The sequence below is a fragment of the Astatotilapia calliptera genome, chromosome 7 (assembly GCF_900246225.1).
Source record: "Astatotilapia calliptera chromosome 7, fAstCal1.2, whole genome shotgun sequence".
Classification (NCBI taxonomy): Eukaryota; Metazoa; Chordata; class Actinopteri; order Cichliformes; family Cichlidae; genus Astatotilapia; species Astatotilapia calliptera.
The window spans coordinates 61,785,339-61,807,416 of record NC_039308.1 but is presented as its reverse complement, the minus strand read 5'-3'; the positions used below and the strand labels follow the sequence as shown (position 1 = coordinate 61,807,416).

Here is a 22,078-nt window from a genome sequence, read left to right as displayed (position 1 = left end):
GTTTCATGGTTATGACTCAAATTGTGCTCGTTTTGGGTAATTTGATGAAGATTCTACATTGTACACTGTATTTTATTCCAAAGACACACTGTTGCACTAATGCAGCGATAGCTCTCTTACCATAATTACAACATGAAATGCCTTCAACACTCACATTAAGGTCTGTATGGAAAAATTATTGTTAATTTTTTTTCAGTGATCATCTTAATGTGACAGTCTACAGTGTCACTATTAACACTATTAACACTATCCGCTATTAAAAAAAAGTAATGTATGATTGTGCCAGAGGCACTTCACGTTTTGTGATGAGGGCATAAAAAATATTTATTCATCAGGGGATATCAAAATTATAATGGGTGATTGGGGAAACTGATGACTAATAAATTAAAGCTTAATTTCTGACATTAAAGTAGTGGGGATAGCTCAGGATTCAGCATGATAATCTGCCAAGTACAGTAAATAATATAGTTTTTATTTTAAGGATTTGAAAAACATTATTTGAAATAAATCAACACAACCAAACTTGCTAAAGAATGTGACTTTCAGATGCATAATTTGGATGGACTAAATCACATATCATCTATAACATAAATCTGTTTTTTTCCCTTATCACCTTTTTTTCCTTTCAAATTTTACACAGCATATTTCAGCTGCCTACATCATCTTTGCATCACTAAATTCTGATACTTAGCCATAATCCACAAAAGAAGTTACACACTGGCTAAAAGGAATACATAATTTCTTAATGCCCACGCATTCTGGCAACCAAACCTCACATAACCCTGAAAGTTTGTCAGACCATATTTGCTTGGGCTGTACTTTACTGCCCAAACAGTGGCAGAGAGTCAGTTGGCAATATGGTTGGAAACAACTCGTCTGCTGTCACTTATAAAATGGTCTCAAAGAGAAAACACTGAAAAAGTAAGAATGAATCTTTGATTTTGATAAGTTATTTGAGCCATAATCATGATGGGTATGGGGAGGTCAAAATGGCTAATTTTGTACATGAAAAATGATTTTGTTAATATTCACAAAAATGATGTTAGTTACTCATTTCCACTGTACATTATTTAAACTAAAAATAGAAGGTAGCTTAAGTTTACTTCTTTGCGAAAGGAGTTCATTGCTTATCAAAAAAACATATTGACTTCAATATATTCTGAACTTCTCAAACAAATTTTGGCACATGACAGTTTTATCCAGTATTTCAAAGGATGTAATATATGACTTTATTTTATTTTTTTTATGTAATTTTTGGCACTATAACATATGGCACTGCTTAAATTATTTATATAATATGTTGGTTAAAATCCCTTTCCTTTCTTTTCTTTGCAAGCCTCCCTGAAATCAAAGAGATAGTCTGAGGAAGCTCTGCGAAAACGTGTGCTGTCCTCACTGGAAGTATGGTTGAATAGATATGCAGTGTGCATGTAGTGTTTAGCATCTTTTAAAAGACAGAAGCGCTTAGAAATATTTAATAACTTTATGTAAAATGCTTTTTATTGGGATCTCATTACAGATTTCATTAACCTCAACTGACTCAGAATTTGTAGTGTCTCTGCAATGAGAATAAGGGCTCTCATTAATTTATTTAGCCATTCATTCATTCCATAAGTACTTCTGTTCAACCAATGTTCAAAGCACATCTTGAGCCATAATAGAGGCAGAAAGTTTAAATGGTTGTCTGCTGAAGTTCAAACCAAGGGCCAGAAAGTAAGAAATGTGACTTAAATCATGGTTGTAAGTCAGGCAGATGTTTCTTAAACTGCTGATCTACAGAGTGCTTCTTTCTTTCCAAAAAAAAAAAAGAGAGACAAAGAAAGCATGAAAGAAGGAATTGCTTCTTGCAAGGTAATAAAATGGACAGTGAGTGTATATAATTTGTGTGATAAATGTTCATGTTTTATCATTGTTAATATCAGTACACATGCTAACAGGTACCATTTGCACATGGCAACGCTCCAAGACATGATTTGTAATATATTGGTTATTTAATGATGAACTGATTTAATAACTAAGCCAGTTATTCAGTCCCTTCACTCTAGTATCACAGTTAGAACATTTTAGAGTTCATTATTTTAAACCATGGTTTTAATTTTTTTTGTTTTAATTCCAGATACATGAATGAATCAAAAACTGAGCAAAAACTGGTTAAAGATGGAAACTACAAATTCATTCTTCTAACATGAGCCTTATGGGCCAAAGGAAGCCACTGATAAGCGGTACAGTTAGAGATTAGTGAGGATCAAAGTGGACATTAAATAGGATGAGAAACACACTGATGCACTAATTATCAAGTCTGTGAAATATGATGAATTGCTTTGGATTTCAGAAACAACTTTACTGTGGCATTAGTAAAATATTTTCCATTGGCTCTACACGCTAACCCAATTCAAAACGATTTGTGACTGCAAAGGAGTAAATATGGATGTGGACAATTACACAAGTGATCAACTAGTGAAATATGCACAGGCCTGCAGTCTTGCCTTTCTGTCCTATCTCTCGCACACCTTAAAACATTATTTTATTGCTGCTGAGCCCTGCAGGAAATCACTTGTGATGTCTCGTACCCTCCAAAAACATCATGAATAATGAATGGAAGATCTCAAAATAAATAACACACATTATTAATGTATTCAGAGCCTCATTTAGAGGGGGCAGCTGTAGGTGCCACAGCACCCCTTTCTCACTAAATATGTGAGCATGTAGAATCACAAAGAACACTAAACAATGGGAAGGGTATTGTGCACTTCATCAAATCTGCAATGCAACTGAAAAATAACAAAACCAAATAATGGAGAAATGGGAATTTTAGAGCGAGGAGAAGTAGGGCGAACGTTGAGTGAAGAGTGTGTTGGAGTGGTCAAAAAACTCCTGGGCTTTCAATGGGCAGATGGCACACTCAACGTTTTAGGTCACACAAACACAATTTTCACCCACCATTTATTCTTTGTCTGTCCACAGAGGACAGATTTATAGTGCATGATCCTGTAAATATTCGCAAAAACGACAAGAATCTCACTGAAGATTTTTTTTGGGGGTTCTGAGTTGTACCCAGTTCTCATGACCAGTGATCATTCTAAATATGAAGGTTAGATCAGAAAAAGAAACTGAGGTTTGCTGTTTGTGCAACCGTGAAGTAGGTGGTCAAGAGGTGAATGAGGACGCAACTTAAAAAATTTAGTCAGTCAAATGATTTCTTGCTTTTGTTGCTAGAGCTGCAGAATTACACATGGCTACCAACCTCTGAGGGTGTTTTTAGTCATCTGGCCTCTGGTTGTGCAGCGTCTTTGGGTCCTCTGGGTTATTAGGAGAATTCTTGTTTCTTGTTCTGGTGCTTGTTTAGTTTAAATCTTGGAATTTGGGAGCAAAGTAAAAATTCTGGACTTTGTGTCAAGTTGTCCTTATGCACTTTTGGTGGTGAGGTACAGCACATTTTGTGCCTGGTCTGAAATTGTGTTTAGGTGGGCTATGGAATGAAGCCAACAGCTACAAAAATGCCAGGGCTCAGAGTGTCCCAGCAAAGCATTTTATTCTGATAAAATGTTGAAAAACTTTTGTCACCGGTCACTGGTTTTGATATTTTGGCTGCTGAGTGTATAATCTATATAAAATGATACAGCTGCCAACATATGCATAATGTTTGGGCAACATTATATTATAGTTACATATGTCTACATTTTGTCCAGCCTGAGAAAAAGTTCAGGATGTACAAACATTTTCTTTTGAGTGACTGAACGAGACACGAAGAAATACCCAACATGATTATAACATTATCTAATTGCATCCCAACACATGAATTATTCAGCTCCTGACAATGCAATATTGTCATGGAAAGGAAGAGATGTTTGTGTTAAGCTGCCACTGGCACTACTTTTTCCCTCTCTTCTTACAAAACAAAAACTTTTTTCCAAGGGCGTCATTGCAAAGCGATAATAAAAGGAAGAAAAATAAATAAAATAAAGGGCAATCATTTTGAAGCCTGCAACACCACTGTGTGTTTGTGTGTGTGTAATTCATATTGTTCTTGTTAGGCAATTATCATTTTTACAATGCCAATGGTGACCATTAGTCTGTAAGGGAGCATTCCTTGCCCTTGTCACTCTGAGAATGACTGGCCCCACATGTCTTACTCTGTACTAAAGCCACCTTCACCTCTTGCTTGATATGTGGTCTACCAGTGGTCAGCTTGAGAACAGCTGATTGGCTTGTCCAGCCATAGATATTCCAACTCAAGCAGCACTGGTGTCCTGCTGTATGATGAAACACTATAGCTAACTTTGACCACAGAGAATGTTCCTGCATACTTGTATTATAATAATAAAAAACGTTAGAAAGATCAAAAGGAGTGAAATGATATTCTCTACTTAAACAAAGAATTAATGGCAAATGCCTTTAGTTTTGTTTTTGCAATTCACATCAAATGTGCAAAAATTATATTTGCTAAATTATACTAAATTGATTGAATTTCCCACACCTTTCTGCTTTTAGACACTCGACATTTTCACGTGGTATCATTTTTAAAATTGAATGTGCCAAAGCAAAACTAAATAAATAAATTGTGTAACTGTGCAAATAGCTACAGTTCGTTGTGATGGTTTAGTTAAGAATATGTTAAATGGCGTGCTTGAATACTCAAGCGATTTTATACATTAAAAGGTTTAATTCATGCTCTGAGGCAAATATGTAGCAAGAAGATGTTACTGAAAAGGGGGGTTTACTTAATGATGTCTCCCTCAACTGGAAAGCAAAGAGGGCGGTGCTCTTTACTACCATATGCCAGACACACAGACAGGCAGGTCGACAGTTATGAAGACAGATGAATGATGCAACGCCTTCAGCACTGAGGGAAATGAGATCAGATGTTGACAGCTAGATCGACAGATCCCTGGTCTGGCATTCAAATGTTTTCTCACATCTCTTATTGCATGGTTCATGAATGGATACACTCTACAAGATAAGACATACTGTAACTGGCCTATCTGTAAATAAATGCTTTGCTTTTTTCCCTTTGCTCTATTATACATGCTGTATAATATACCTGAGTTTAGCATATGTGCAGTACAGCAGGTTGCCTAAGATAAACGCTTCACAAGCAATAATCTTCCTGAAGACCTGAAGTCTTTGGTGTCAGCCGCCATGTTAAAAAACTGCATCGTGTAGGCCTATTTCATAATTCATGTACAACTCAGCCAGCATTTATAAATAAGTTCTAAGGTGCTGAAGCCTGTGAGGGAATATAACACATATTAATCGACCTCCAGAATTGTCAAAGGTGTTTCTTCTCTTATCTTTCATTCTCATTTACTTTGTTTTATTTGCAGTATAGCATAGGCCCCTCTCTCCTGATGATTCTTACAGCATTTTAAAATACAAATAGACTTGATATAAATAACCCAATATAAACAAAATCTAGTCTGTCATGGGAGAGCAGTCCTATGCGACAATCTGCCCGAGGCCATCATCAGAATACCATACACCTAACAGCAGAAGCGAACCAGTAGGTGGCAGTGGCGTCCCATTTGCAAGATACACATGGGAGGAATCTGTCTGTCTCTGCACTTAAGCTAAATCACTCTCTCTCTTTCTTCCTCTCTGTCGCTTGCTTGCTTGCTCGCCTGCTGGATGTTTTCTGCCACGCACGCACACACTAATAAACAACTATTTGTGTTTGTTTCCCCCTTTTTTTAAACTGACCAGTGAATAAAAGGGGCGATGGTAAAGAATCGGTTAATGAATGCCAGTCTTCAGGACGACATGAACGCACACGGTGAAATTTTAGAAGCTGTAGAAGTTCAAAGAGAGCACCATGAAGACTGAAAGAGAGGGAAAACAATATCTCCTGCCCTCGCTGCTCCAGTCCTGCGGTTGACGGCAGAGTCGATCCACCAGCAGTGACTGGCGGAACAGTCTCAGTTGGAGAAAGCAGCTTGTCAGTGGGAGGTAACCTACATGATGCCCCCTCCTGAACTTATCAATTCATCGTCCGTCCGTGCTGCGCCCGGCGTTTTATTTTGGTACGAAAATGCTGAGCGCACTGAGGCACAGTAAAGCGCACCGATGGATACAGCCTGCTTGCACGTCTTGGAACGGGTTATTTTGTGAAGCAGCCTAAAACACACGGCAGTCTACAAGAGAGAGAGAGGAAGCCTGGACTTGGACAACCACCCATTTGTGGATAATAACCCTAAAAAAAATTAAACATTAAATAAAAAAAACCTTACCCCGGTGTGTGTCACATCAATGGAGAGGCGAGGGTCGAATATCCGAAATATACAGCGGGGGCGCAGAAGTGATGACAGCCTTTGATGAACCATAACTCCCGTCCAGACAAGGTGAGATCAAAGCTCCGTTCGGAAAACATGTAAGAATAGAGCTTTTGGTGTATAACGAAGGCTCTTCACACTTGGGAGCCGCTGCCTGAATTTGTGATGGGGTTTTAAAGGCTTCTGAAGGATACCGCCTGGAATTTTTTCTTCCGATGCTGCATCCCAGAATAACGAATTTCCCTCTTAAATATGGAGAACGGAGCAATCTGAAGAGAGAGATTATCTCTAATCGTGACAACTTTATCACTTCTCCAACCTACAGGATACCCTTTCAATCACTGTACTGCGGAACTTCTTTTTATCGGTAAAACCAGGAGGGGGAAGAGAAATAAGCATCTTGAAATCCGCACTGGGCTGTGCGGTGAAATTTAATCAGGGCTGATAGCTAAGAAGCAATAGGGACTTGATGAAAAGTTACATTTGACACGTAGGCGAGCAGTCGGGTTCTTAAAATAACCCCACCTTAACAGCTCAACGTGTGGATGATGGTCTACCGTAAGGTCTACATGAAAGGCTTTAAGAGCATATTATTGATATCAGAGAGAAAATAAAAAGTCGTCACTTGGAGAAAATCTTGGACCACAGTGGGCATCGCTTTGCCACGAGTTGTTTCAACAATGGCACTTGTGGGTGCCTTCTGAAATGTGCGTCTTGAAAAGGGAGGAAATATCGGATGCATTATCATCACTGTGAGAGTTAATTGCATTGCATCCGGACTAATGTTTGGATTACATACAAAGTCGTGTTGAGACGTGGAAGAAAATGAGTGTGAAAAGCAAAGGTAACAAAGGATTCTCCAAAACTGCCTGAGTATTGCGGATTTTTTTTTTTCGATGCAGTTTTTGCGGAGGCAGCGGAAGAAGAGCTGTTCTTCGCCGGCGGAGATCTTCCAGACCTTGGCATTTCTCTGTAAATAAGTAAGTTATTGTTTATAATGTACTGGGAGGGAAAGCATATTTCTAAATGTCTTACTATTCTCTATAGTATAACTATCCTATTCAGCCCTTTCGCTCTGTTGGATGTCAAAATGCGGAAGTTTATCTTCGCTGTTTGATGATTGATATGTACAAAATCAGCACGCAGCGCTCCCGAGGTTTTGCCATTTATATTACTTATACTGCGACCTCTAACGAAGAGATATTTAATTGTAGGGTGATTCAGAGCATCATGGAATGACGCGCGCTTTCGCATTGGTGTGCTTGTTTTAACTGCGCGTCTTCGAGTGCGCAGTATCAAGATTAGATGTCTTAAACTCTTAAAAGAAAAAGGGAGAGACCGATTTGAGCCTCTAAATTAAACAGGTAAAGAAGAATCTTTGTGAATGGAAGTGCACTTAAAGCATCTGATTTTGGTTTTTCACACTGTAACGTGACTAAACGGGGACACGCCACCTGCAATCCCTACACCCGCCTATCAATCCATCCAGTCTGTACTTCTGTGCGCTCAACCTACTTTCAGTATAGGAAAGTCTGCCATGTTTTAGCACGTGTTCTTGTACGCTACAGCAACCGCGAAAAATCCTTAACATGACCCAAAACATGTTCAAGTTAGATTTGAAAATCCAAGCTTTGGATGACCTAGCTGACGATTGATTAATGACCAAATATTGTGTTTTCTTCCTCTCCACCCTCCCCCTTCTTTTCTCGGGGTCACTTACACAAAAAGCACTTGTTCACCGCCCTCCGTGGTAGCCGGAGAGGGAGCTGTCCTTTCTCCTGGTGCTGAAATTAAAAGTGGCGGCAGTCACTCATCCTCTACTCAGCTGGAAAAGGCATAGATGTTATAGATAATGGCTCAAGAATCACAACCACTAAAAAGGCTGAAGAATATCCTTGACTGTGTGCAACTAAGCAACAGATGTGATATTGGCGAAGTTCATAGCATTTCATGTGGCACAACATGTTTTGTAAATCATTTTGTAATCTGACTCATTTTACCTGCTCCTCGAATTAAAGATTAAACATTTTATTAAAGTATCAACCCCAGCACATATACATACACCACACCCACAACTCATAAAATATGCAGATAAGTACATGAAGTGCCACTGGTTGTGTGTTATGTTGGTGGTGGGCTTAAAAATAGATGTTTGTCAAGAAGGTGACAAACCAGTGTTGGTGGTAAAAGCATAAATAGAGGTGGCTGTCACTCTTGAGACAAAGAATAAATTGCATCTCTCACCTGTGAAAGTGAGAAACATGGCAGACATTATTCACCCACTTGAAAGGAAAGCCCTCCATATGATGGAGTGGCATCACCTTGGGGAGACAAATTAGACTGCTGATTTTATGTTTTTGCCCTGTCAGAGGCTTATGCAAGATAAATCCCCCCTACATTTTCCCAAGTTTGCTGATGTTTGTTGGCAGCTGGTACAGAGTGATTCATAGTAATAAGCAGAGAGACTCTTCCTCCTCCCCATTTAACACTACTCAAACCTTTTTTTCATCCCCATGGAGATTTTCTTGGAGAGGGAAATGGGTTGTAGCTATGGGTTGTAAGGATCCAGCCAAAATAAGGAGCAAATGGGTTTGAAACTGACTGATTCACTGGGCCACTCTGGATTAGTGCTTGTTTATTTCACTACACTAGATGGACAACAACTGTATCTCCAGTGTGTCCCTATTAGTCCTTCTAAACAGTAGGAAATAGCCTTAGAGCAGGTGCAACTCAGGGACCAAGTGGGACTTTCCGCTGCTCACACAAATCCAGTCTTCGGCTGATGATGTTTCTACCATAGACATCTGTTTCATGTCCAATTTCTCTAGCCATTGTTGTCTGACTTATCTATTGAAAATCATTCCAAGCAGCCGCGTCAGAAAATTAATGAACTTGTCATCTGGGAAAGGGCACCATTGCAATAAGGTGCCAGGGTCTTGCAAAGCGACAGGCTGTATACCCATGTTCCCTCCCCACACTCCCTTTGTCATTTTTCCCCTCCTCAGCTTGTGACTCAGTTCAGATCAAGGCCAGCACTGTGTGCCTTATAATAAAATGTTCATTTTTCAAATCGGATTAATCTCTGTAAAGCCTGGCTTAGGACACCATTAGCATTCATTTCTTTCACTGCCGGGGACTTGTATCAATAATGGAACTACCCCTACATTTTTCATCTTCTCTGGGTATAAAATCTCTCAGGGGGTTTCATTCAGTGAGAAAGAGAACAGTTACAGTGATCCGTTATCTACTCCCTTTTGTATTGGAAACCAGCAGTGCAATGCTGGGGGTCTTGAGTGCTAGGCTAGATAGGAGCTGAAAGCCATAATGCTGGAGGTGAAAGGAGCCTTCATACGAAGATGATGTTGATAGATATGGTATAATTAATTATAATAATAATGGACTCAAGCTAAAACCATATACTTGCAGTAATAATTAATTGTGCTCTTAGCTTACGGTACATTTGGATTTTAGTATTGTGAATGTATTTTTATTAAACACCCCGTTGAGCATAACTATACATAGTGGCACAGGGTTTATGGCAATATTATATCCACATAGATATTATATTAGAGAAACTTGTAAGTGTGTGGAGCTCGAGAATAGGACAGAAGCAGCAAAAATATATTTTGAAGCTGTTGGAAGTGCATGTCTAAAATCCACAGTCATGGCTGATGACTGCAGATTTTAGACATGTGGGTGTGACATGTTGATTAATCATGCATAGCTGAAGAGGTAGGCGAGAAGAGAGTCACCTTAAAGGAAACATCTGAAAGATGCTTTCATAAGCCAGCGGTGGATTACTACTAATGTGATGGCTACTGACACAGTGTTGCAAATCTGCATCTTATGCAGCTATTGTGAGTGTGATAAAGAAGCTAACCTCAGTTTCTTCTTCTGGATGACGCATGTAATCTTTTGAAGAGAGTGCTGTGGTAAAATGTGGGAATTTGTCACAGTTTTGTCACTGTAAGTGCACTATATCAGTGGGTTCCTCATGTAGTTGTTACAGTACTCTACCACTGTGGAAGATCATCTGAACCTGAGATTTCTTTTTTATCAACTAGACACAAGCAAGCATCTTGGGCACAGCACAGCACACATGCACCATGAATGGTATCTGCAGCAGCCCTGCTCATTAGTCATCCTTTCCTGCATGTCTGTCTGAATGTTCTGTCCAAAAGAAAGAACAGCTGAGCAGGGGGACGGCCACAGCACATTCCACCATCCAATGGATTAATCAATTGGTGTTCCAGCTCAGCCCATCCAGCTCAGCCCATCCAGCTCAGCCCATCCATCTCAGCGAATAATCTGGGAGACATCATAAAAGTGCCATTCTATCATTCTAGAGGCCAGAGAGCATTGCTTCTTTTTTTCTGTCCCGGCTCCCACTCACATCGTGGGAACACTAGTAGACTGAATGAAATGTAGATAAGTGTACTCAGTGTGGCAACATTGTGCGGTGTTTGCTGGTGTTTTGAATCAACATAGATTCAAACATTTTTGCTACTGTGATTCATGGCTAATAAAGAATTCTTTCAACTACATCACAATTGCTCTGATTCGTTGCTTCCCTTGTAAAATTCAGCTAAGAGTACTGACCTGAATTCAGGATGCGTCATTACTCACCGCTTGCCTTACATCACCCACCTTACCAGTCATGATGATGGTGTCTTTTCGACTTAGTAATCCTCACCTTCCTCTTCACTGCCAGTTTCTCTTTTCTTGACCTCACTGGAATGTCACATGCTACTAAAATGAGAGTGACAGCACCCGAGGTAGGAATGATGTGATGACTCGGTTAATAATATCTTGCTTAATAAGTACAGGGCAAACACAGACACATTCTTTCCCTCTTTCTTTCGCTGTCACACACATGCATGTGCACATGCACAGATACACACACTTCCACAGCAAATTAATATGTATGCACCACAGAGGAGTCATTCTTCCTGTCTTCAGGGCAACTGGGCAGTGTCTGTTTAAAGTGATACTGGCCCTGGCCTCCACATTAATTCTTGCTCTTAAATTAAAAGGTTAAATGAGGTGGGAATGGGTGCCAGGCTATCTCTTTCTCCCTCATTTTACTTTTCTCCAGAATCTGCCTTATGGAGGTATGGATATCTAAGTATTGTTTAAAAAAAAAGACAAAAATTAAATTGACAGCAGGTTACAAAAGAAGACATTTCCCCTCAAGTGCTGTTTCCTCAATCTTTTGCTGTTGACAGTGGAATTTAAGAGTGAGCTTTGTGTGCTGGGGGCTTCATACCCTGTGCTCTAAACACTCAAAGTTAAAAACATTTGAACTGGAGATATGCCCTTCAAACAGGTTTTTAGTGGTCGCATAGCAACAGATCCATGACTAGCACATCCCAAGGCAGCTTCTAAGCTGTTAACTAAAACACAGGTTGTCAGTGGACACCAGCCTTCAGTGACAAAACTAAAATCTAAATTTGATACGGTCGGATGTTTTAAAATTAAACACCACAATTCTGTCTTTCTTCACTTTCTTAACAAGGTTTTGTAATATGCAGCCTGAATCCTGTTAGCATAATCAATCTGAAAGAGGATGATGAATGGTGGAAAAGCCATGTCTATATGGTTGCAAGTGTTTAGCTTTAAACATATACTGTTTTTGAGATTAAAAAATATATATTTATTTGACGGCTCTCTGCGGATAGGATGATTTTTTTGTCTGGATAGTGTTGTGTCCTTAGAAATAGCAAGCTTTATCTGCTGGGTAGATGCACAGATTTTGTATCTCACTCTCCAAGACAGCAAAAATAGCACTTAACTAGGGGCCCCTTATTTTTACCCTTATTGTAGTTTTTGGAGTCCCCAGGTGAAAGCATCAAAGCATAGGAAACCTGGAAAAAGAAAGCAATGACACAATAAAAGAAAAAAAAGATTCAGCTGTTGGAACATAAATGACTTATATGGAAGAGAAAAAAAATCTACAACAAAAAAGTACAACACGGTGCCCAAACAAGCAACAACATATTCTGGCCACTGAACATAAGCCTGTTGATTCACTGACTGATAAAAGGTTATATTTTTAACATTTAATAAGCTCTTTGAAGCATAAGCTGTTTGCACATGATTACATGCAAAATCTAAACTGGTTGATTTGTCCTCAATGGCCATGCATGTGAATTTTGATTATCAAATGGATTCTCTGTAGATTTTTGCTTAGCATATGTATGTGTGTGAAACCACATGCAGGTGCCTTTCAAAACTAGTGTCTTCTGCAGACCCAGGAGTGCAGAAAGAGTGCCTGGGATCTGGACATCTGGGTCTAGCTTTGCCGTCTGTCTCTCAGATCAGCTTTTTAACTCATAAGCTCAGTCGGGCTGGCAATCACATGGTAGCTCAACTGAGATCCGCAGCAGGAGTCTGGTCATCAGTCAAAGCCCCACAATACAACACAGCATGGTCACACACCAGTTAGTCGTCTCATTGTTAGACTTTCAAGTTATACAGACATTGCATCTTTGATCATTCAAAAACAAGCTATATATATAACATGTGTTGCTGACAACTCAAATTCAAATTCAAATTTTATTTGTCACGTACACAGTCATACACAGTACGATATGTAGTGAAATGCTTGGACAACTGCTCGTGACCTAAAGAAAACAAAAAAAGGAAAAGGCTATGAATAAGATAGGAAATAAATATGAAAAATTAAAAAGGGTAAATTTAACTAGGAAGGAATAAAATATAAATTAAGGTTAAAAATGAAATAACTGTACAACACAAATTAGAACGAAGGGTAAATTTAACTGGGAAGAATAAGATAAAGATAAATATATAAATTAAAGTTGAAAATAAAATAACTGTACAACAAAATACACAATACACAATATAGAACTATATAAGAATGTATGAAGAAATCTAAATATAAATAAATATATACACAATAACAGCAGCTGTACAAGTATTAACCGGAAATGAAGAATATAGTGACCAGTGTTGTGCAAAACCAAAGTCCAGAAAGTCCAGTGTGTGTGTAAGAACTGTATGTGTGGGTCAGTACTGTGTGGTGGTGTGATTGAGAGACCGTATCGCCTGCGGGAAGAAGCTCCTCCTCAGTCTCTCTGTGTTGGTCTTCAGGGAGCGGAATCGCTTTCCTGACCTCAACAGAGAGAACAGTCTGTTGTTGGGATGGCTGAGGTCCTTCACGATCTTCTGGTTGGGAAACGTTGTGATAGTCTTTGTCTCCACGGTATCATCCGCTAGTTGTCTTTGTCTTTGTCTTTGTCTCCACGGTATCAACTCTAGCACCTTTAAAGATACTCTTATACTCTTATCATGCGTTTTCATTCAGGTACATGTGCATGCACGCAGAATCGTGTTTTTATTTTTTAAATAAATGATATATTTTTGATTTGTGCATCAGTGTATCAGTGAGTCTCAGTATCTTTTTTTTGTTGCTTTTCTCTCACTACCCACTCACCCTGTTAGACTCTGACCTTAATGTGTCACTCATCCTAGCACCTGCATGTAGGCAAGGCTGCCCTACTATGATAGTTTTGATCTGACAAGAATTGACTTACACTTGATTTAATCCAAGTTGTCTCTATAGAGTCTGCTGTGGTACCAGTCTGTTTCGCCGCTTAGGTCAAGGCCTTGTGACAGCGGCTGTCAGTCCGCTCTGCAACTGCATGTGTGAAAAGAAATAAAAGCTGCCGAAAATGCTGGATGGAAATAAGAGAACTCATGCATGCCTGGCTAATGGCTCATCTCCCTCATAGACAACAATGGGGCTCAAGAGTTGCGAGTTCGCTTTGTAATTGGAAGGTTGCCGGTTCGAGCCCCGGCTCGAACAGTCTCGGTCGTTTTGTCTTTGGGCAAGACACTTCACCTGTTGCCAGTGTTGGGAAGGTTACTTTTAAAATGTATTCCATTACAGATTACAGAATACATGCCCCAAAATGTATTCTGTAACGTATTCCGTTACGTTACTCAATGAGAGTAACGTATTCTGAATACTTTGGATTACTTAATATATTATCATGCTTTTTACAACAACTACATGAATGTGCTATTGTTGTGATTTATTATGGTTACTGAAGGTCCACGGCTCCGAACCGTAGTAAAGGGACCTCTGGCTAATACGGTGGGTTCTGTGTCGGGCTCGTAGCCGAAAAATAGCTTTACTTTGTTGTCTGGGTCAACTTTTCTTGCGAGAGACAGAGAGAGGCGTTGAAAGGCTGCTCCAACTTAACTTATTGTTTTTGGAGGAAAATACGAACACGGTGTACAGTCGAGTCTTAATAGCTTACTTACAACTGGGCTCGTCAGGCACTCTTCTTGGCTGCAGTGGTTATTATTATATTTACATGCTTCCAGCTCCCGTTTTTGCTTGATGACAGCTCGTACTTTTCCTTTTTCTCCCTCCCTCGCTCACAGACACATAACGGGTATGGCAGTCCATTCTCCCTGCAGCACGGACTACACTGCCTATGATGCTACATTCTTTAGAGCTATACCTGTAGCATTCTGCCTATTAGCTTAGCACAACAACAACAAAAAGGCCTCTCTCACCCAGGAAACACGCAGAGAGAGAGCGTCACCCTGTAACCATGGCAACCGTAACGCTGCCACCTGGAACAACAGAACGTAGCTGTCAAACAAAACCGAAACAGTCCTGACCCGCCACAATATGAAACAGGAAAGTACCGCAGTGTAATCCATTTATTTCAACAAAGTAACTGTATTCTAAATATCACCTTTTTAAACGGTAACTGTAACGGAATACAGTTACTCATATTTTGTCATTTAAATACGTAACGGCGGTACATGTATTCCGTTACTCCCCAACACTGCCCGTTGCCTACTGGTGGTGGTCAGAGGGTCTGGTGGCACCAGTGTCCGGCAGCCTCGCCTCTGTCAGATGTGGATGTGTAAAGCGCAGTGTTGGGGAGTAACGGAATACATGTACCGCCGTTACATATTAAAATACAAAATATGAGTAACTGTATTCCGTTACAGTTACCGTTTAAAAAGGTGATATTTAGAATATAGTTACTTTGTTGAAATAAATGGATTACACTGCGGTACTTTCCTGTTTCATTTTGTCGCGGGTCAGGACTGTTTGGGTTTTGTTTGACAGCTACGTTCTGTTGTTCCAGGCGGCAGCGTTACGGTTGCCATGGTTACAGGGCGACGCTCTCTCTCTCTCTCTCTCTCTGCGACTGTGTGTTTCCTGGGTGAGAGAGCGCCTTTTCGTTGTTGATGTTGTTGTGCTAAGCTAACAGGCAGAATGCTACAAGCATAGCTCTAAAGAATGTAGCATCATGGGCAGTGTAGTCCATGTTGCAGGGAGAATGGACTGCCATACACGTTATGGGTCTGTGAGCGCGAGGAGGGAGAAAAAGGGGAGTGGAAAGGTACGAGTTGTCATCGAGCAAAAACGAGAGCTGGAAGCATGTAAATATAATAATAACCACTGCAGCCAAGAAGAGTGCCTGACGAGCCCAGTTGTAAGTAAGCTATTAAGACTCGACTGTACACCGTGTTCGTGTTTTCCTCCGAAAACAATAAGTTCCGTTGGAGCAGCCTTTCAACGCCTCTCTCTGTCTCTCGCAAGAAAAGTTGACCCAGACAACAAAGTAAAGCTATTTTTCGGCTACGAGCCAACAGGGACCCCGCCGTATTAGTCAGAGGTCCCTTTATTACAGTTCAGAGTCGCGGACCTTCAGTAATAGTAATAAATCACACAGCAATAGTACATTCACGTTGTTGTAAAAAGCATGATAATATATTAAGTAATCCAAAGTATTCAGAATACGTTACTGTCATTGAGTAACGTAACGGAATACGTTACAGAATACATTTTGGGGCATGTATTCTGTATTCTGTAATGGAATACATTTTAAAAGTAACCTTCCCAACACTGGTAAAGCGCTATACAAATACAGGCCATTTACCATTTACAAGTAGTATGTTTAATTCTAAACATATGAAATGAAACCCTTAAACATTCAAACTGTCAGTTTGTCAGGAATTAAGACTGGGAGACAATTATTTTCTTCCTGGTTACAACTCATCAATAAAGATAATTGGAGAGCTGTAAAAAACAAACAAACCAAAAAGCAACACATAACAACAACAAAGTTCTCTATGAATGACTCATGTTTATCTGTACATCAGGGTGTAATTCTAATGGATAAAAACACAAAATTAAACTGATTGGTCTAAGCAGTCATAGAGAGAAAAGCCAAAAGCAAAACTCCTTGCACAGAGTTTTTCTTTGAGCTGTTTTTAAAAAAAAGAAATGTTTGTTAAAGAGCCATTTGGCAGCTGCCAATCTGAAAAAAATATCTGCCAGTTTTAAATGCATCACGTGAGGTGGTTATAGACAGGTTGATAAATCACATTGCTACAGCGAAATCTGGAAATATTAGGGAATGTAATTTTCCTTTTGGGCACTCAGACTGAAAAATTGTACTTGTGTCCACATAACAGAAACTAAGACATAATTCCCAGCAGTAATACACCCAACTGTTTTGTGTCAGTGCTTGCAGATGGGAAGCCTATTAGGAATCACATAACAGAAGACAACAAAGTTCTTGTTAAGTGTTTGTCATATTTTTATTGCTACTGAATTGCCACTTAGCATAACTGCACAAAAGTGGGTTGGATCTCAGGAATTTTGTCTCAGATCTCTGTGAAATAGCTTAAGGAATATATTTCTTCCTTTAAACTTTAGATTTTTCTTTACACTTCTAAGCTACTAACTCCCACACTGGGCTGAATCATAAGTAATCTACTGTCAAACATCATCACGTTTTAATGGTGATACTCATTTTACAGCATACGATGTTGCATAATATGTGATATTATTTATAATGGAGGATTTTGTGTCATGTGGAACTCAGGTGTAATATTTCTAGTTTTCTAGTTTGTTTGAATATTATGAAACAGCTGTGACCTCCTCATCGAGTCGCGCTATCCATAGAAGAGTCTCTGATATTCCTTGTATGTGACTGTGGTTTGATCCTTCCCTGCTCCGAGTCTGTCGCAGTGATATAGTGATTATGTATAGTAACAGGGGAACGTTCCAGGCTCTATGTTGACTGCTAATTGGGCTCCAGTGTAACGACTGTGTCATATTAATGACCCAGATCCAGCTCATTGTAATATTCATTAGGTGTGAGGATTGCCTTTTCTCTCTGGGGCTGCATAGTACAGAGGTTTATGAGTGTGTGTCTGTTTGTGTGTGTAAACGATGGTGTTTGTATGTCTGTGTTGATGCAAGCGTGGGTGTTGGAAACAAAGGTCGATCACTGCGTACGGCTCTTCTTCACTTGATCCTTTTGTGTTTCTGGAAAGCACTATCCTTGCTTCACTGATTTGGGTTTCCTCCTTTGCAACTTTATTTTTAGGAAAAAGTGATAGGGATTCAAATCTCCACCTGACTTGCAAACAAATATTGAGCCACAAGTATGTCTCTTTGTGCAAAATTACTGAAAAAGATGATGGAAAAACAGACTTGAAATCAGGTGGACTATGCTAAACCATGCGTTTCAAAACAAAATCCAGAATAAACCTTTTTTTTTTAGCAGAGGCTCACAAAACCCTTCGGGAGACTTACTGTTTTTAGGACAGTGTGGACAGGTTAAAAGAATATTCTGTGCTTGATGAAACAGGTGGGACGCCTATGGTCACTGGCATGCAATCATTCCTCTTCCCCACCCCCACTGATATGGTCTGGATTTGCATAACACTAAGCATGCATGAGCATAAAAGCGAGTCAGTTTCTTTCTGTTTTCATTAGCTTCATCTCTACCTCTTTCTTTAATCTATAAAGGCCCTATCATGTCCAAGCCATCATATTGCATTTTTTTTTTTGCTCCAAGGCACAGTTCTGCTATTCCATTTCATTTTGCAATGCTTGAATTGGAATGTGGAGTTTTGTAGTTAAAAGAGGTCATATGAATGTTAGGTGCCCCTTACAGCGAAAAAGGTTAAAACCCTTCAGTAAGGAAGTGGAATAGAAACAAGCTCTTCCTATTGTACTCTGGATAAGATCACAGCAGACATGCCTGGTTGACTGCTATAACAGGACAAGGTCTTTTGAAGGACAAAGCAGTTCCGTAAATGCAGAATGTATAAGTCACGAACTGCTGTCTTGCTATTTCCTTATCACTGTCTGTACTGTGGACAATCAACCTCAAACTTCACAGCACCCTGCCCTACGTGACTCTCTCTTAATTTGAATTCTTTCTTTAGTTTCATTTCAGTGTTCATTTTTGAATGATGAACCTTAATGGCAAATTGTGTTTCCTTGTACTGACTAAAGTGATGCATAAAAACAGGGGGTGTTAAAAAGGCTTCTGTCTTCTAATGACAAATTAGGTTTTAATGAAGAATGAAAGTGGCTCTGTGGAGTCTCTGGCATAAAGTCAGAGCACAGTAACTTTTGTGCAGTGATGAGGTATTCATTATATCCAGTTAAGAATGGCAGCTATCAATCTGTAAATGAGCTGTATAAGTCACATCAATTATACTGCAAGTGTTGGAAGGACACCCATAAATGTCAAAAATGCAAATAGTCTTCAATGGATGGCTGGGCAAACAGGAGAAAGTCTTTTTTCAACCCAAAAAGCTCGGATACTCGATCCTCTCATTTAACGTGACAATGGAGGATTTCATCATGCTGAAGAAAACGAGATTCATTGACTTAGGGGAGATACAGTGTTCTCACTAGTGAAATAGGAGAACAAATCTTCATAACACTGTTCTGCCATTTTTGTACTCATTTGTAACAACATCAAAGGATCAGCTGCATTGTGATTACAGCCTCTGTGAAGTGGACCTTAATCCAAATTAACCGACGGAAAAATGCTGGAATATGGTAACAAGGACTATATTGTTTTGAATGCTTCAATAAGAAAGTTCTGCATAAACTTTTAGAATTAAATTAAGCATTTTTTATCCAGTGTTGTCAAGCGACTGTATGTCAGGAACATTTTAATTTCTTTCTTCATATCAAGTGTCTTGTTTTCACCCTTTTTAGTGCTACAGAGGTACAGTAACATGAAGTGGGACACTGGGTCTCTCCTTATGAATTCAATGTATAACAAAAATAAAATATAGTTTGATAACGACTGAAAACACATATCAGTATGTATATTTACTGGTAGATTTATTATTGCTAATTCCAAGTGGGCATTTGCTTGCTTGTTCATCGATGGCAAACAGTAGTGTGCAGCAGTGGAAACAGCTGTTTGGTAAAACCTCATCATCAGACCATTTTCTACTGCTTATCCGGGTCTGAATCACAGGGACACCCTAAGCAAGGAAGCCTAGACCTCACTCTCCCTAGCCACTTCCTCCAGCTCACCCGGGGTACACATAATCTCTCCACCGTGTCCTGAGAGAAAACTCATTTTAGCCACTTGTACCCATGGTCTTTTTCTTTCACTTGTGACCATAGGTGGGTAAATCGACAACTACAAACTACAACTGCAGAATGATAAAGAGTCCCCATTGATACAGGTGCTATACCAATCCATGTTTCAATATCATGCTTTCCTCTCCCCACACTCATAAAGGCCCCTATACTTAAACTCTTCCACTTGGGACAGCCACTCATCCCTGATCTGGGCTCAGACTTGGAGAGACTAATTTTGAAGTAATGCTTCCACTCCATGAACATATCCTCAGTGAAGTCAGAAGCACCCCACCCACACTGTAAACCGGGTGTGTCGAGTACCACTTTCACCTGATAGTTTGCCAGAATCACTTTGAGGCTGACTGAAAGTCTTGTTCCATCAAACCCCTCCCACATTTGAGTTTTTGCCTCACCTACTCCCAGAGCTACCTGCTAGTACCTGTCAGCTGCCTACGGAGTCCCACAAGCTAACCAAGCCCAGTGGGACTCCTTCTTTGGCTCGGTGGATCCCTTCCCCATCTGGATGATGGGGCTAAGACCTGGTACCTAGTGGTAAAGGTTTATAATAACCTTAACCTAAAAAACAAAACAAAAAAATACTACACATAATAACAGTTTCATTGATTGTTGAAATTTCAACCTTGCTTCTCAGATGACAGATTTTGACTAGATTTTGAGGATCTGAATTTTATAGATCCAGTGGAAATATTATCACATTTTCTTTTGAATTTACACTATAAATGACAAGTTCACTGGGAAGAACACTCCATAAGAGTGTTAGTGTCATTGTGGGAAATATGTAATTCCATATTTATATTATAAATTTAACCCATGAAGTTACAAAGGTTGAACACGTATATCTAATGGTATATTACAGTATATGAGGTCCATTATTATGGGAATGTTCAACCTGCACTCACACAAATAATTTAATTTAAAAAAATGTTGTTGCTTTTTTCTAATTGGTTAGAATTTGGCTTTAGGCACTAAAACTGCTTGACTGGATATAGGAAAATATGTTTACGTAGAACCCAATCAGTAGTGATTGAATGCATACTTTAATACAAATTGGTCAGTATATTGTACTTTGGCATAATGTCTGGATAAAATGTCCACAGGACAAAGCATTATCTATTTTATTTGACCGTAAAATATATCACACATTTAGTTTAATGCCTCACCTTGAAAATGGGTAACTGGCCAAGAAGACTGCTGTTCACTCCACATGTCATGTGTGCTGAGTGTGGTTGCTGTAGCTTTTGGTGTGTCAGACCTGCTTGTGAACTCAGACAGCAAGTTAATTCCACTCACCAGATGCCTGGCTAACTTGGTGTTGTGTTTGACATTGCTGTCCCTCCTTCTCTAGCTGTGTCTTTGGTTGTCATTCAATTTAGCAAGATCAGGCAAACCTTCTCTCCTTCTCTACCCAATCAAGGAAGTCACAGAAATAATGATGCTTCTGGATTATGCAGTAAATTTGCATTAAAATGACAGTTTAATTGCAATTTCTAAAAGAAATATACATAAGGCCATACATCTCACACATTAGTTGATATTATGTCTATGAAAACCCTAAAGATGTGGGAAAAGGAAATACAAATGGAAAAAAGAAAGAAAGAAAGCTTCAGAGAGTGTGTTAAAATGGAGAACTGCACTTTGATATACCACGGTAAAGCTCTTGCCTTTTCAGTGCAGCTAGGGTCCACAGTGATTTACCATGTTTCAAACTCAATGCCCAGAGCTGTTACAGGATTAAAGTCTTTATGAAATGTGGTGGACCACATATGCTTACATATGAAAGATTACTGAGTGTTTGAGAGGGGCATATCCTGGTTAGCATAAATATACAGTAATTGTCCTAATTAGAGAAGGTAAATAAAGAGGTGTCCCACAAAGACATTAAACTGCAGATATAAATATCAGGGAAACACATTATTAGGTTATAGTATATAGTTAGTATTCAACCGAGTTGCTGCTATAAGTAACAGCACACTGTATTTCGTATAAAATGGAAATAATACTGCAAGATTTGCAAGGCCTAATCCTACTAAGGCATCGTTATGTTATGCAGTAGTAGTAGCTTGGATTTACAGGAGGATCCCAGACTGATGTGTGAGGACAAAGAAAGTCACTGAAGGTCTATTTAAACCAGTCACCCTCTTTTAGAAAACCAGGTTACTTATAGTGAATTGTCAATTAAAGTATGCTTTAGGCAGTATTTCTATTACCCTGTAGTGAGGCTTCTCAGGCAGATAGCTGAGCATTGTCTCACTGTATGAACAAGAATGTGAACATGACAAACTTCTACTGAAATATGAAGTGAACAACCAATGAGAGCAGGTACATGTCTGTCTCTCAGTGAAAACATCAAAAAGAATCTGTGCTTTTGACTTCATATACTTGACAAACAGCC

General features: G+C 39.4%; 1 protein-coding gene across 2 annotated transcripts in view; it reads left to right on the top strand.

Annotated features, from left to right (window-relative positions):
- The first annotated feature begins 5,648 nt into the window (after positions 1 to 5,648).
- The window catches only part of LOC113027021 (leucine-rich repeat-containing protein 4C-like), a 49,679-nt gene continuing 33,249 nt past the window's right edge, over positions 5,649 to 22,078 (top strand). Inside the window, exons 1-2 of one of the 2 annotated variants that reach the window (XM_026176398.1) lie at positions 5,649 to 6,335; positions 7,169 to 7,246. The gene's annotated coding sequence lies outside the window, so the exon portion shown is untranslated. The remainder of the gene's footprint in view (positions 6,336 to 7,168; positions 7,247 to 22,078) is intronic. The other variant, XM_026176399.1, reaches the window with a different exon arrangement.